The sequence below is a fragment of the Garra rufa genome, chromosome 11, assembly GCF_049309525.1.
Source record: "Garra rufa chromosome 11, GarRuf1.0, whole genome shotgun sequence".
Taxonomy (NCBI): Eukaryota; Metazoa; Chordata; class Actinopteri; order Cypriniformes; family Cyprinidae; genus Garra; species Garra rufa.
In genome coordinates this window covers 18104707-18116126 of record NC_133371.1, presented here as the reverse complement: position 1 = coordinate 18116126, position 11420 = coordinate 18104707, and positions in this window count along the sequence as shown.

Below are 11420 nucleotides of genomic sequence, written 5' to 3'. Positions count from 1 at the left end.
TCACATTTATCTCCTATAAAGCTTCATAAGAGATCTCAGCTTCATCACTCACTGTGCTCATATTATTCTCCTTAACCAGAGACACTCACATTCTCACATTTATCTCCTATAAAGCTTCATAAGAGATCTCAGCTACATCACTCACTGTGCTCAGATTATTCTCCTTAACCAGAGACACTCACATTCTCACATTTATCTCCTATAAAGCTTCATAAGAGATCTCAGCTTCATCACTCACTGTGCTCATATTATTCTCCTTAGATAGAGACACTCACATTCTCACATTTATCTCCTCTAAAGCTTCATAAGAGATCTCAGCTACATCACTCACTGTGCTCAGATTATTCTCCTTAGATAGAGACACTCACATTCTCACATTTATCTCCTATAAAGCTTCATAAGAGATCTCAGCTACATCACTCACTGTGCTCAGATTATTCTCCTTAGATAGAGACACTCACATTCTCACATTTATCTCCTCTAAAGCTTCATAAGAGATCTCAGCTTCATCACTCATAGACGGTGGGCCGAGGGTCCGTATCTGCTTTACTTTTCGAAATGGATGATCCCCATGGAGGGAGAACCTGGATTTGTAAAGTTGGGACAGTTGTTTTATTCTAAACGATATGAAAAGTGTTGCCACTCCCATTTATTGCACATTTTCCACGAAATCATAATTCGCGACCCGTAAATATGCAGGCAAACGCGGTTGCCTACTATATCAGTTGAGCCAATAGCGCGGCAAGATATTGACACAGGATTATTATTAACCAATCAGATGTAGTTTATTTCGAACAGCTGTTACACGAATGATTTAGCTATCAGACACGAGCAGCAGCAGCAGCGCATTGATCATCGTCAAGGACATTCTTTGTGTGATTGGAAGTATTCATTTAATTAGAATATGATATCTATATAAAATGTTTGTTTTGTACACTGTGTTGTTCAAACGTGTGTAAGCGTCTCGTTAGTGTCGTTTTAGTAGGGTAACGTTTCAGTTGGCGAACTAGTAGTAGCCATAGCCGTTGTAGAATATCATATTTAATATCTATTTAATATTTACTATCATATTTTCGGGCTAGGCCTTTTCAAGCCAATGTAAAAGTTTGCCAACAAATTTTGTGTAGTTTTTTGTACTAATCTTATATTGTTACTGCAACTACACTGCACATATCTGTATATGTTGTTCATACTGTATATCTATTTTGCTCTTATATATATTTAATTTATATTATTGTAAACCATACTATCTTAACTGTATACTACTGTCCATACTGCACTGTACAGTACAGGTCAAAAGTTTGGAAACATTACTATTTTTAATGTTTTTGAAAGAAGTCTCTTCTGCTCATCAAGCCTGCATATATTTGATCAAAAATACAGAAAAAACAGTAATAGTGTGAAATATTATTAGAATAGTTTTCTATTTGAATATACTTTAAAAAGTTATTTCTGTGATGCAAAGCTGAATTTTCAGCATCGTTACTCCAGTCTTCAGTGTCACATGTGACATCCAGTCTATCACATGATCCTTTACAAAACATTATAATATTCTGATTTATTATGAGTGTTGGAAACAGTTCTGCTGCCTAATATATTTGATGAATAAAAGGTTAAAAAGAACTGCATTTATTCAAAATAATAAATAAAAAAATTCTAATAATATAAATCTTTAGTATCACTTTTTATCAATTGAACACATCCTTGCTGAATAAAAGTATTGATTTTATAGCAGCAGAACTGTTCCCAACTTTGATAATGAATCATATTAGAATGATTTCTAAATGATCATGTGATAATGATCCTAAAAATTCAGCTTTAAATCACAGAAATAATTTAAAGTATAATAAATTGAAAATCAATCATTTTAAATTGTAATATTAATAATATATAACAATGTTACATTTTTTCTGTATTTTTTTTTTTTACAAATAAATGCAGGCTTGATGAGCAGAAGAAACTTCTTTCAAAAACATTAAAAATAGTTATGTTTCCAAACTTTAGACCTGTACTGTATGTCTAATACTGCACCGCCTGTCTATACAATATAATACCAACCTTCCTTTGGAGTTTCTTCAACTAATACTGCCTTCTCTCTTCTCCTTTGTGCTCGTTTTATCTTAGTGATATTTGTGAAATGGCTGTAGCACTCCCTGTGGTAGCCAGTGTTAGCTGGTTTGACTAACTGGTTTGTAGGTTCATGGCTTTGTAACTTGTATGCCTGTACTGCCTCTTCTGCAATGATACCTTCTCTGCCCTCAAGGTCTTTCCACAGAAACACTGATTTAATACATTTCTCCCAACTTATGTCTGTGAAGGGAATGGTGGGTCCACCACTTCCCTCAAATATATGCATACAGCACTTCATGTTTTGCCATTTCTTCCAAGTAAACATGGGCGGGAAAAAGAGTATTGTCTGTCTCGTTTCCAAGCAATACCATTGTCAAATGTGTTAAATCAGAAGGATGTATTTATTAAAGATTACAAAGAAATGACAGGACCTCGTATGACAAAAGGTGATTACATAAAATAAAAACAGTACAAATGAATAACGTTACCTCTACGTACTCATTTTGTGTCAAACTGAATATGTAGCAAAATTAGGTAAAATATTTCTCATCTTAACACAATCTTAAATCCTGGGCGCGAAGCGCGCCAGTGTGTTCAGAAACGCCTCACCAACACCGACACTTTCCATGCACGCTATTGGATGAGCGCTTCAAATACGTCATGCAGGTCGTTGCAGGTTGCTTGCTCTATTCGCCGGGAAAATAACCTGGAGAAAGTTATCGATATTATAGTAATGGACAAAGTGTGTGAGTGGCAACAATTTTTATTTACTTTGTTGAAAAGCGTAGCGGTTACATATAAAAAACTGGGTTATCCCTCACCACAGATCGTTTGAAAACACGAAATCTCCACTCGGCCCACCGTCTATCACTGTGCTAATATTATTCTCCTTAGATACTGTACTATTAAAGTACTATAGCATTACAAAATAAAACTTGAAAACAGAAGTGCGTCAACACATAGCAATCAATAACAACAACATAAAAGGTAAGGAAAAGGATAAATGTAGGTCTGGGTGAAGAATGATGGAAAAGAATGAATGTAGGGAAAAATTAAGGAAAACAATAAATGTAGGCCTGGGTAATATGTAACAGATTCATAACACAATACAGAACATTTCCCAGTCCTAAATTCAATCATTCAAACATCAACTCTCAGACATTCCTTCTTAACCATGTTGCTGGCTTCCTTTTTATGTGTGCACAGGTGTAGTGAACGCGGTTGCTGCATTTGAAACAGATGATCATTTTTCCAAAATCTGGCCTTTCACAGTATTTGCAGGCTCTCTGTGATACCAAGACAGGGTCATGTCTTCTTGTCAGTAGCTCAGGCAACACACTTGAGATAAAGAAGACTTGTTCTTTAAAACTGCTCATCTTTTGTACATCCTTGAAGGCTATTGCTGTATTTGTAGGGACAATTGATCTCTAACACCCCTTTGCCAAAGCAGGTACATCTTGCTATTCCATCCAGTGATGATCCAAGGGGTGGCTCAGAAGGTTTCAGTACTAAGCCACATGAGCTGACGCTGAAATCTGGATGGCTTTGGGACATGTATGCAGTGTAGGCTTGTCCTGCCGTTTCCTCCATGTCCTTACCCCAGAGCACAGATGGGACATTTAATTCTGTTCTTTTATACTGCATTATGGTGTTTAGGTATGTTTTGCTGATCTTGTCAGTTATGGTTGATCGGTGTAATTTAGTGCTTGTGATTCGACCAGCCCTATGGGTGAACCAGTCCTTTGACTTTGACTGCTGCCGTGTCACAGATTCCAGTTTCTCACATTGATGAGGTTGTAGTGTAGTTTCAAGTCTGTGAAATGTATCCTCACATTTAACCTGCATTTCCTGTGGTGAAAGTTCCCGGAGTGTTACATCAAATAAAGCAGTCAAAGGCTCAGGTAAGTCAGGATGCTCATCTGAATCAGTGTCAGATGATGCAGTGTCTGTGTCGCTATTTTCCAGGCTTGTCAGCACTGCAGCACAGGGGTCCACAACCTGCAGTTCCCGGATGTCATCATCTGTCAACACTGATAATACAGCAACAAAAAGACACAGTTATTGTGCTGCATAATGTTCACATCCGAGCTTTAAACACACAGGTGTATAATATACAACAAACAAATGTAATTTCTAAAAATAAGTAACCTGAAGACAAACGCAGACCTATTCAAACTAACAAATTATACTGATAAAAATTAAACTGTGTCTGTACTGTAGGCATTTTCATCTCTTCATCACCAAGTTACACCTTTCTCATGCTACATTATGGTGTCAAAACACTATGGCAATAGGAAGCTTGTCTAGGCTGTCAACTATTACATGCCTCTGGGTGTAAAACTATTTTTCCTAGCAGATGTTAAAGGTGCTTGAAGCTGCCTGTCTAGCCTCTTTGGTTTGAGGAACTTGATTTCCCTCAATGGAGCTGGTCTGACTTCTTTCCTGCTGATGTCTTTCCACATGCACACTCCAGATGTAACTGCTGCTTTCTCAGTCCTTCCCATCCTAACATAGAGCTCAACTTTGAATAATATTGCAGCTGAATGACTGCAGCATGACCCAAGCCTGAAATTTCACAAAAACAAACTTACTGGCTGATCAATAATGTTATGACCAGGGCTTGAAATTAACATTTGCTTTCACCCAAATTTCGTCTCGGACTATGAAGTAAACAAACATCTGACTTACTACGCGTGTATACGACCTAAGCCTAAACAGGTTTTGAATGTAACTGAATGATATTGGCTGGCTGCTGACATTTTGAACACTGTTGGCACTGTGTATTTCGTGAAAATTGTAGTTTCAAACCCTGGTTATGAGAACATATGAGAATATGAAAAGGAGAGTAGATTAAACATAAGTTAAACCTGAAAGGACAGTAACACTGAAGCACAATTCATCTTTGTATGTCAACTACAAGCCCACAACAACAAAAAATAGCCTACTTACCCTGCCATGCAGGTGCAGTTCGCCGTGAGGATGTAGTTCTCTCGTTGGTTGATTATAACCCAAGCCTCATACATCGTTGTCTTGTGTCCTTGTCTTTGACTAGGAAGAATTTCTGATTTCAACACACAAAACTCTGAGTCTATGTCATGCTATTTGACGTTCTGTACATGACCACAGACAACGTATTGATAAGCATCCAGTGATTTGTATGCTCGTAATTTCTCTTGGGTGTACACGCTCGGTTTCTCAACTAAATACGTATATATATCTGGCCACTGTATATTTGGCCATCTGCTAACGTCTTCTATCCACTCCACTATAGTACACGGATCTGGTAGCCGGATACCATTTGATAAAGTCAACTTTTCCAAATAACTTTCTGTGTTGCTTAATCCGCTCGCGTAGTTTGACACGCTGCTGATTCTCGCCATACTTCCGTTGCCAATATGCGCGCGCATACTTTGCTACGTCATCATTGTGTACAAACAGTAAAAGGGTCTATAGAGTAAACTCCTGAGAGTGGCGCTAATGCTAACGCAAACTGATGAAACATAACAGAGATTGAGTTTTGTTTTCACTCATATCGGTTTCACAGACAGTGCGGTAACATTAGAAAAGCATATTTTACTACATTTAACCCATAATCTGCTTTGGTGCGATTGACTGATGAAGCATTCAAATGAAAATGCATAGGATATAATCGAATTGTTCGCTAGTTATCTTAGTAAACGACACATATGTTGATTTTTTTTATAAATACATGGTAAATTCACTTACCTTACAATAAATGTCTCACACGAAGCGTTAATAACGTATCTGTCTGAAGGATTTCCCTCTTCATGTCCAAATTTCCTGATCCCGCCTCTGCTTCAATTTCATTGGTTGAATCTGTAAACCAATAATTTTCCTTTCTGCCCTCAGAACATGTTTGAGTAAGCAAAACTCCCATCTGCGTGCGTTATCGCAAAATCGAAAGTAAAAGTAAACAGCGCGAGCTCTCATTTAAAAGTGATTTCTATACCCTGCATATTGAAAGTGCCAAAATTATATACAATATTAGAATCTTTGCGGGTGCGCCGATAAGAAAAAAATATGGAGTCCCGGTCGTCCCGATTGCCAATCCGCCCCTGGTACAGGCTACAGGCCCGACCTCTCTTCACGATGTTTCACCAGTCGTTTAATGGCCACTCCCCTTTTACCTACCACCTGCAAAGTTGATATGAATATGTTTTACTTTTTTACATACAAAAAGATATATAGTATAAGGACAGGTATTCAGACCACAACTGAACGTTTGAAGAAAATGTAATGCCTTATTATTTAGAATTAGCTATTATTGATGTAAATGCAGGCATTCAAGGCACATAATTGATTTATTACGGTATTGACGGTATTAGATAATCCATGTCGTGGCGCAATGTCACACCGGTAATGACTATGACACCGGTGTACCGCCCACCCCTAATACAAACACACAGATAAACTGGAGGATCAATAGAGATCCATGTAACACACTATTATAAAATGGCGTTTATTAAAGAGGAGAGTGAAGAACTGTTGAAGAAACATTCAAACATGAAGATATTGAGGAACAACCAAATATGGTGTCTATTAAAGAGGCAGGGCTGCCAACTTTTGAGCTCAGCTTGGAGTGAGAATTCCCACAGCAGTGTTTTTAGGGGGGTCCGGGGGCATGCTTCCCCATAAGAAAATGTTGTACATTTTACAGTTAAATTCATCTATCTGGTGCACGTTGAGAGTTCACAATTAAGAGCTCCAATACAGTTTCAGTGTGCAAACTAAACACAGAAAAAAGCTGGTCAATTGACTTGACCTTGAGGTTCAAGGGGACTCAATCCTCTTTTTAGTTGTGATATGGTGTCTCAGTCTAAATTACTCTCACACTGGTATATTTAGAAACCAAAAAAATTTGAATTAAAAAAGTATTAGAAAAAAATAATAATGATAATTGTGATGACGATCGTAATGATGACGTCATCACCGAAGCACCGGTCTGGCATTTGGCTATGTTTATGTTGTAGCTGCATGATTTGAAAACGTATTGAACGAGTATTGATGAAATGTGTATGGATTATGCCTCAAAGACTACGATCCCTATAAACTTTATAATTGTCACTCACCGTGTCTGCATAACGTAAGTGTTGCGGTGTTTTTGTGATTAGTACGGTTGGTACAAACAATAATAACATGAGATGGGTGTTTCAAAGCATTTTATTGTATTGTGTGATTTTTATGTATTAAGTGTAGTCGTAGTAGTTGTGTAGTCCATTTGTTTTACCTGTCATCTCCAGTTTGTGCACGTAGTGCTCTGGTAGTGCGCGTAACCAGAACGCTTCAATAATTAAGATCGTTCCATTTTCTGAATGGGTGTGCTGGATGTAGAGATAACACATCGGTTATATGTTTAAGTTTGTTACAGTGTGAATGTGTTGTGTAAGGAAAATACATTGCTGGGGTATTCCTGTTTGAGTTATATGTATTTCTACTTTGAGGAAATGCATTATGTGAGATGAACAAAATGATATGTACTAACCCATGAGAATGGATCGTTCTGTGGATGTGTGGTGGGAAACTGCCTATAAATTGAGTGTTTTGAAATAGTAGAGGAGGGCTGGGGGACAGAAAACTGCATCTGTTAATCCTGGAAAGTGCATGTCTGATGAGAGATATGTTTAAAGTTTGTACGAAGTCCCCCTGCAAAGTACTTTTGAGCTATAGGTTTGGCTGCTGACAGCTTTTTTCTTTGTGTTGATTAGTTTCAGTGATTGTTTGTTGTGGTTTTGTTTTTTTTCTTTTGTTTTTTTTTTCTTTTGGAATTATTGCACTTAAATGGACACTAGTTGGTGGCTTTTGCTTCAATAAATCTGTGGCAACTAAAATTACCCTGTTGTACTGAGCTTTCCTAGCTCCTTCCTGGCCTCTCAAGCAGTTACGACCTGACATATGGTGGCAGCGGTGGTTCCAAGCCATTAGGAAGCCAGTACACAGGGGTGCATGGAAGTTGGAGACATCAGGTGCGTGTCTTCTACGTTAAGACTGTTCAAGTTGAATGGCTGTAGAAACTGTTTTTAAAGGAGAATGCCACCTAAGAAGCAAGATAAGACAAGAGCTATGGAGGAGGCTGAACCACCGGATCAGTCGGAGGCTGAAGAGAGGTCTTCGGAGGGAATGCCTGGCTCAGTTGTGGGCATGCTGCAAATGTTCCTGCAAAATCAACAGCAGAGAGAGGATCGAATGGAAAAGGAGGTGCAGCGCCAGGAGCATAAATGGCGGACTCTTCAGCATCAGTTTATGCAGCTGCAGACTGAAGTTCATCAACAACAGCAAGATCAACGGTCGAGGGAAGGAGCGACTGTACCTACTGCTATGTCAGCAGCTGCGCTTTGCCCTCCATCTGCCGGGATCAGCCGACAAACCCCTCATTTAAGTCAAAATGATGATCTGACATTAGCACCGGCACAGGATGTAGCAACGCAAGCTCAGGTGTCGACTCAGCCATGTTTTCAGTCTCCAAGAATGATGCCGTGGACTAAGGAGGAGGATATAGAACATTATCTAACAACGTTTGAACGCATTGCTCATGCATGCCGATGGCCTAGGCAAGATTGGGCGTTACATCTCCTTCCACTGTTATCTGGTAAAGCGAGGGCAGCCTATGTGGCTATGGATTCGGATGATGCTCTAGATTATGATGATGTTAAACAAGCTATTCTTGATAAGTTTGAGATTAACAATGAGATGTACAGACAACGTTTCAGATCGTACAGTGCCCTGGAGGACGAGACACCAAGAGAGCTGCAAGTAAGATTGAAAGATTTATATGAGAAATGGATGACTCCTAAACGTCGAACAAAAGAGGAGATCGGCGATCAGATCGTGTTAGAGCAGTTCCTCAAGTTACTCAATCCAGATACGAGAACATGGGTGAAACAGAATAACCCTATTTCATCTAAACATGCAGCTGAGATGGCAGAGGCCTTTATGGCAGCGAGACGATCGTTGTATCAACCCAGACGGTGGCGCAACTTCAGCAACAATCCAACTGGTAAGTTTGGGGATGGTTTGAGTGGTGGTCTGGTTAATCCTAATACAAGTACTTCTGTTCCTCAAGGTAGTTTTGATACTGACTTTAGCAAACATCAGGGTGGAGGTAATCGATATAAGGGTAAATCTTCATTGGTGTGTCATGCATGTGGTCAGCCAGGACATAAAAAGGTAGACTGCCCAGTACAAAAAGTTTCCAACACTCGCCTTTGTTATGTGCCAAGACCGGTTCTAGAATTTAGTGAGGTAGAGTTGAACAGAGATACAGTCATTGAGGTGAAGATAGGGAGTAAGTTCTTCAAAGCTTTGGTTGATTCTGGTTCAAGTCAAACTCTAGTGAGAACCGAATGCTTGAATGAAGTGGATATAACAAGGCAAGGCAAAGTGAGGGTTCGTTGCATTCATGGGGATGAGAGGGAATACCCCAAGACAGACTTGGTTATTGAGATAGAAAATCAGGCCTACAATCTATCAGTTGGTATAGTAGAGCAGTCACCCTATCCAGTGATATTGGGTAGGGATGTGCCAGTGCTGGTAGAGCTTTTGCACAGAGATGGGGAGATCGCTGAAGCCAGAGTGGTGACAAGAGCTCAGGCTAAGCACGACGAGACTTGTAAGCATTCCTTGCAAAATTTGCCCTTTAATGGGTACCCCAAAATAAGAAAGTCTAGACGAGAGAGACGGCAAAGAAAAGTTGAGGGCACCGAAATGGTTGAAAAGTTGCCTAAACCTTGTACTGAGGACTTGGAACATATTCCACATGATATAGTGCAACTACAAAGGCAGGATAAAACGCTGAAACCTTTGTTTGACAAGGTAGGGAAGGTGACCCCTTCATCAACATTGCAGCAGAAAGATCATTTTGTGATTAGAGATGATAGGCTGTATGTTCAAGACGATGAGGGAGAGAGGTTAGTGGTTCCAGAACCAATGAGACTTAAGGTGTTGCAGTTGGGGCATTATGTGCCGTGGGCAGGAAATCTAGGGCAGCAGAAAACCTTAGCCAAAATTGCCAGTAGATTGTATTGGCCAAGGCTTTATATGGATGTAATGGATTTTTGCAGATCATGTCCAGAGTGTCAGTTGGTAAATCCAGCCAAGAAGGGTGATAGGGTGCCTCTAGTCAGTCTTCCGGTTATTGAGGTCCCGTTCTCCCGAATTGCTATGGACATTGTTGGTCCGTTAGAAAGAACTAATACAGGGAATCGATATATCTTAGTGGTTGCAGATTATGCAACTAGATACCCTGAAGCATTTCCCCTCAAAAACATAAAGACGAGACAAATTGTTAATGCCCTGGTTCAGCTTTTTTCACGGGTTGGTATACCCAAGGAAATAATAACAGATCAGGGAACAAATTTTACATCCAAACAAATCAAGCAAGTGTATTCTATGCTGCGCATACATCCTATTCAGACCACACCATACATGTTGTACATTTTACAGTTAAATTCATCTATCTGGTGCACGTTGAGAGTTCACAATTAAGAGCTCCAATACAGTTTCAGTGTGCAAACTAAACACAGAAAAAAGCTGGTCAATTGACTTGACCTTGAGGTTCAAGGGGACTCAATCCTCTTTTTAGTTGTGATATGGTGTCTCAGTCTAAATTACTCTCACACTGGTATATTTAGAAACCAAAAAAATTTGAATTAAAAAAGTATTAGAAAAAAATAATAATGATAATAATAATAATAATTTATATTATAATTCTAATGACAGTAATATTGAAAACAATTCTGTGAAGTAAATAAAAACAAGTATTTCACCAGTATGTTATTTTACCCTTTTCTACAGTAGGGGAATTACAATACTTTTGTTGTAATTTCTACACACATGCAAGCAGGCCCTAAAACTTTTTGCCATATTTGCCATTTTAATCATGATACAAAAGAAATTTTTTGGTGATTTGAGAAAATTTACCAGCCATTAATATTTTTTCCTGGCCATGAAACTGTTTTTGCAGAGGCTGCTACTACAACAACTAAACATTTTTAATAAAAAAAAAAAACACTGCATTTTAATCTTGATACAAACAAAGATGCTACACACGTTCGCATGAGCAGTTTTTTTTTTATTTAAATTTGATTTTATCATTTACACATTTGAAGCAAAAAACAGAATTGTCTGACTTATTATTATTATTATTATATCTTTATATATATATATAAAATGTCATACTGTGTTTTTATCATAAAATTATGTAAAGTAACTGTTGCAGTGCTGCAAACCTGTGAACTTTTTTACCACAACACGAAAAGCAATGTACAGTAAAAGAATTTCAAGATTTAGTCATTACACTTTTATAAATAATTGCAACCGCATTTAAAAAAATA